The sequence below is a fragment of the Cucurbita moschata genome, unplaced genomic scaffold, assembly GCF_002738365.1.
Source record: "Cucurbita moschata cultivar Rifu unplaced genomic scaffold, Cmos_1.0 Cmo_Scf00055, whole genome shotgun sequence".
Taxonomy (NCBI): Eukaryota; Viridiplantae; Streptophyta; class Magnoliopsida; order Cucurbitales; family Cucurbitaceae; genus Cucurbita; species Cucurbita moschata.
Genome location: NW_019268571.1, coordinates 930,647 through 936,532, shown reverse-complemented (window position 1 = coordinate 936,532; position 5,886 = coordinate 930,647).

Sequence of the window (5,886 nt, the reverse complement as noted above, 5' to 3'; positions counted from 1 at the left end):
CATATTTTTTTGCATCCAAAGAGTTAGTAGGCACAAATATATGCATATGATCATTCTACAAATTAGTACTGCTGTTACCCAAACGTAAGGTGCATAAATTAGGGGCATTGGGTGGGGCTCTCTTGAATGGAAAAACATTGCCATCATATATGACATCTCTAGAAATATAGTGATATGGGAAATCAACCCAAGGGGAGTAAGATTCGGGTTACCTTGTTGATCGAATATCTCAAGACAAGAACATTGTTTGAGATTCGAATCACTCCACAAGCAAGATCGATCATGTCTAGCTCGAATGATTCTTGTTGATCAAATATCTTAAACACTTGTTTGAGATTCGAATCACTCCACAAGCAAGATTGATCATGTCGAGCTTGAATGATTCTACATGCAACCTAAACTACATAGAATTGCAAAGAAACTTAGCCATTGGCTAAAGAAAACCACAAATGTTTCTTTTACTATATTTTCCAAGTCTCCCTGCAAATACAACATACATGGCTTTATATAACCTCAAAATGAAACTACTAAAGGCATTCTAAGAGTTGTAACATTCATACTTAATGGCCATAATTAACCATTATGTAATTGTAACCTAAAGTAAATTAAAAGTCTTAAAATACATTAATGAAATACAATAAATCTAAATTGTAATCCACCCAAAATTTATAACATGAAACTTCATTCTTCTCAAATATGGCATGAATTGAAATATCTTTTGATAATTTCAACAATATTTTCTTCACATCTTCATTTAAGCATATTGTATGATTGATGTCTCTTGGTTCATATCATATAGACACGACCAAAATCGGCGTCAAGACACTTATACCCTTTATGTAAAGAACTATAGTCTAGAAAGACACATTCCCTTGATCGAAAAGAGAGCTTTTGTTTGTTAAAAGGGCAAAGATGAGGCCAACAAGCACACCCAAAAACTTTTAATAAGGAGTAATTTGGTGGGGTATGAAAAAGATGCTCTGAGGGGCATTTGTTCTTGATGACACCAGTAGAAAGATGATTGATGAGATATGTGGCGGTAAGAAATGCGTCATCCCGAAATTTAATAAGTACATCAGCATGAGCTATAAAGGTTAGGCCAGTTTCAATAATATGATGATGCTTGCGTTCATCAGACCCATTTTATTGGTGCATGTGAGGGCACGAGACACGATGAGCAATTCCAAGGGAACAAAAGAATGTGTTATGAATTTTTTGATATTCCCCACCCAATCAAACTGGATGCACTTGATTTTAGTATCTAGGAGGCGCTCAACATGAGCTTGGTCATGCAAAAGTATACGAGGAGCTTCTGTACGATCATGCATCAAATAGATCCACGAAAATTTACTGAAATCATCAATGAAGCTAATATAATCAATTCCAAAGATGGAAGTGCAGGGCCCCGAACATTCAAAAAAATCAATTCCAAAGGTGACGAAGACCTATGAAAAGTATTAGTGTATGGTAACTGATGACTTTTTGCTAACTGACACGCATTACAAACTGGCAAAGGAGACTCACTAGCACATGAAATATTATTGAGACACAAAAGTGACTTTACTACTTGAGATGAAGGATGTCCAAGACGTGCATGCCACTAGGCGTGAGTAGTAAGGCATGCTTGAGATCATCGACATCAGATGGCTTAATAAGATAGATACTAGACTCACACCTCCCGTCTAGAAGATTTTTCCTCGACCATTGGTCTGCTCCATTGTCAACTTGAACTTGTTCACCTCCATCATAGTTGATATGGAAATCAACCCAAGGGAAAGTATGGAACGGATTACCTTGATGATCAAGATCAAGAGTAAAGAAAACTCGTTTCTAAACTCGTGATTCGAATCACTTCACAAGAGATTTGATCAATACCACTTGAATGACTCTACATGCAAGTTCTAAACACAAGAATTTGCAAAGAAAGTTTAGCTCTCAACAAGCTAAAATAGAAATTCTATTCTTAATTCCAAAATCTGATGTCTAATCAAAGAAAAGAAGGCTTTATATAGCCTTTACCACCTTAACCTATATGATACATAACTCCCAAATTAAATGGGCTAGTAAATGAAAAATACCCATAACCTCCATATTAAAATGGCTAGTTAATGGTGTTATATATTAACCTATGTGGGTTACAATATAACCTTAACTCCTATATTTAAAACTAGCTTAAATATGACAAACAAATAGTTAAACTATAATGAAATAATGCAATTAATAAAATGTGCTTATTGACTCATCCTTGGACTAGTTTCATAAATTTAGCGGAGTTCATTAAATGCAACTTAAAGTGCATTTAATTCATCTCTTTCTTGAAACTCAACTTTACACAACATATAAGGGAGGTCTCCAGCGTCTTCTAGAATTTCCTTTGATACGTTGTGTATAAGGTTTGTTGTAGCTTCTTGGCTCTCGTTCTTGTAATTGGACCTTGAGGTATGGAAATTCCTTGGTCGTGTTTCATATCAATAGTGTTAACACACAACGAGACAATCCAGATCACTGATGATATGATCAGTGGTGTCTGTGTCGCAATACCAATTTGGATCAATCTTGCAAGAGAAAGTAGCTGCTAGTGCCGCAGGAGGAGCAGAAGGAGGTTCATCTTAATATGACTCATCCATCCTATGCCAACAGTGAACAACAGTATGCTCCACTTTGGGGCAGATCTGGCAGGAAGGACGAGTAGAAAGGTCACAACGATCAGCAGCAGGACAAGAGGGCGCACCATCTTGAGAACGGCCACAACCACGATCCCTACGCCCACGATTCTTCTACTGACCACCAGCTGCAAGGTATCCCACGCCTCCTTAGACGTAATAACGACAACCACATCATGAAGATCTCCTCAAACATGGAGGAGAAAAGGCCGCTACAGCAGCAACGGTTGAGGAAGGGACCAGCTTTGCAGGTGCGGCAATCGTGCCATCGAGGTAGCCCATAAGGTCGTACTTTATAGGTAGGGGATGAGCTGGACGCATCATATGATGAAGTTATTTTTGGTGAGACGGATTGTGACAGCATGGTGGAGAGGAATTGGGCCAAAGGTCGATGCCTTGGTAGATGAGATCGTGTTGGAGATGGTGGATGGGGAGGAAGAAGAAGATATGTTAGACATTGTTAATGAATAAACCTTGGAAGTGCATGAAGAAGAAGATATGTGAAATATCACAACAATTTCAGTAACATTAACATAAAAGTGCATGCGAGTTTGAAAGTGTTTCTCTTTTCTTATCTTGTGCAAGGCGAAACTGACGGTGACGAGGCATCGATGTTGGGACCATGGAACGTGCCAAGCCTACATTGTAGGCTAGTCTACAGAATCTAAAACCTAGAGCTCTGATACCAACTGTAACGACCCTAAATTTTCACATACTCAGAGTCGCTATTAACGTCTCATGCTCATCTATAATGCGGAAATATAACTCTTACATGAACATAATTTACAACGTAAACTTCAAAAAATGTTTACAACAACTTCTCTGGAAAACACAGCCATGGTCTTACGTGTTTAAATATGAAATACTGAAATTTAGAGAAAACAAAAACAAATACAAAATAATTTAAAACAATGAAATGCAAAACAACCTATTCTAACTTAAGACTAGAAATTTAAATATGAATCTACCCTATGCACGTGCCACAGTCTCTACTCGTGATGCCGCCGTCCTCCGTACAAGTGCGCCTTGCCTTTACCTGAAAAATGATGTGGCACACGGCCTGAGTATTTCAAAGAATACTGAGTAAGTGGCCCCACTATAGGGGTCATGCAAATGCAAACACATGCAATCATGATTTAGGGACCTATCTCTAATCATCTTAGGGGTGGCCTCCAGTCTCGGACAAATTGGATGTGTAGTACTTCCCTACACACGACTCACACGTGCGAGTGTGAATCCCCAAGGCGCTCGCACACCCCCTGGACCCTCTGGTCAAGCTAATTTATAGCGACGTCTGGAGGTCAGCGGAACCCCATAGTGTCATGCACCTCATGAACACTCTCATTTATGTGCTTTCGCACCTGTGCGCATTTGGGCTCATCGTACGGTGCGCGTCCGCACTCATTATCTCTATGGGAAGTAGCCCTATGCTTATGAACATAAAATATGCATGAGGTCCCTCTAAATCCATCATAATGTCTCTTCTGACACAACCCTCTAGTCTCATCTCTTTGTTACTCTAGGTAACACATACTCGTGGATATTTATATTAATATCATTTTCACACTCTTAGGGTTGTGTCCTATGTCGATCTAACGACATGATGCAATATGACACTCATCATCATATAGCATGCTCAATATGGAAAACATCATCATATTAAGGTAAATGTCACGCAATCATCATATTGCCACAAAGTGCATCAAACATATCAAGTACGACATTTATCAAAATATATATATACTGGACACATCATCAGGTATCCTAACCCACACATCATCATAAGTCATACATCATCATAACTCATATACCGCATCATACGACATAGTTCATACAACATCATAACTCATATAATTTTTAGCCTATCCTGTAGTAAGGTCACTTACCTGATTAGCTTAGACTGGTATCACCAATTTATCAAGTTCGGTTTTGTTTTTTGTATCCAAGCCAACCTATATGAACCATGACATCAATTTCAATTTCAATTTCAATTTCAATTTTCTAAATTTTACAATGGTCCATGTGTTAAACTTCATGTAAGCATTAGAGACTTTATGAGTATTGAATATATATGTCTCGTTATCCTTTTTTACTCTGTATTTACTTCTGTCAAATTGTTTCTGCTCACCAAATCTTCCATTTTCCTCCTCTACTGTCTCTTCTCTTTTATATATTTAATTAATTAAATATATATAATTTCCTTTACCTCTCTCTTTTCTTTTTTTGGAATCATTATTTTTTTTTTCTTAATTCTGCTTATTATAAGGCCTTTTTGAATGAAATTTGATTTTCATTTCTTTCCTTAAAAATGTCTATGCAATTAACGGAATCATTTTAAATCAATTTAATTTTGTTTTCTTTCTCAAAATCCTCTCTTTTTTTTTTTTTAATTCTAATTCTTTTCTAATTTTATTCTCATATCTAATTCCTTTTAACTCTTTCAAGAGTTTAATTAACAGATTTTCTGTGTTGTGCTGTTTCTAAATCTTTCTCTCTCTCACCCAGTATTTTTTTTTTCTCTCTCTTTTATTTGGAAATCTCTTCTTTTTTTTCTCTTTTTTTTTCCTTTCCCTTGTTTTGATTGTTTGATCTATTTTCCCAGTCTTCCCCCTCTTTCGTTGTATTTCTCTTCTCCTACCAAATTTTAATTGACTCTTGGGTTAAGATATCATCATTCCTAACTCAGATCTAAACGACTACTAACCTTTTCAAATGATATCTCTTCAATTATTTGTCCTAACCATCTCTCCATCTTCCTTTTTTTCTACCAGAAAATCTATCTGTCTTTCTTCTCCCAAAAATAGCCTCCATCTCTCCATTATCTTCCTTTTTCTAACAGAAAATCTATCTGCCTTTCTTCTCCCCATAAAATAGTCTTTCTTCCCCAGATCTATCTGCCTTTCTTCTCCCCCACAAAATCTTTTTTTTTCTTTTTCTGTTTTGTTGGTAGAATTATTGATAACTGATCAGGTATTTTAGGGTAGGGTGGAGAGATTAAAGGAGGGGGTGGTCAGTTAATTTTTTTTCTTGCTTATTTTATTATTATTATTATTATTATTATTATTATTATTATTATTATTATTATTATTATATAAAACCTAGCGGGGCGTTACATATTGCTTCTTGTAATTGCTCGTTCGGGTACATGGAAGTGATCAGCTGTTGGATTCATATCATGTTGTTTTGACTGAGTAATTTGACGAGGAAATTTTGGGAGGAAAAA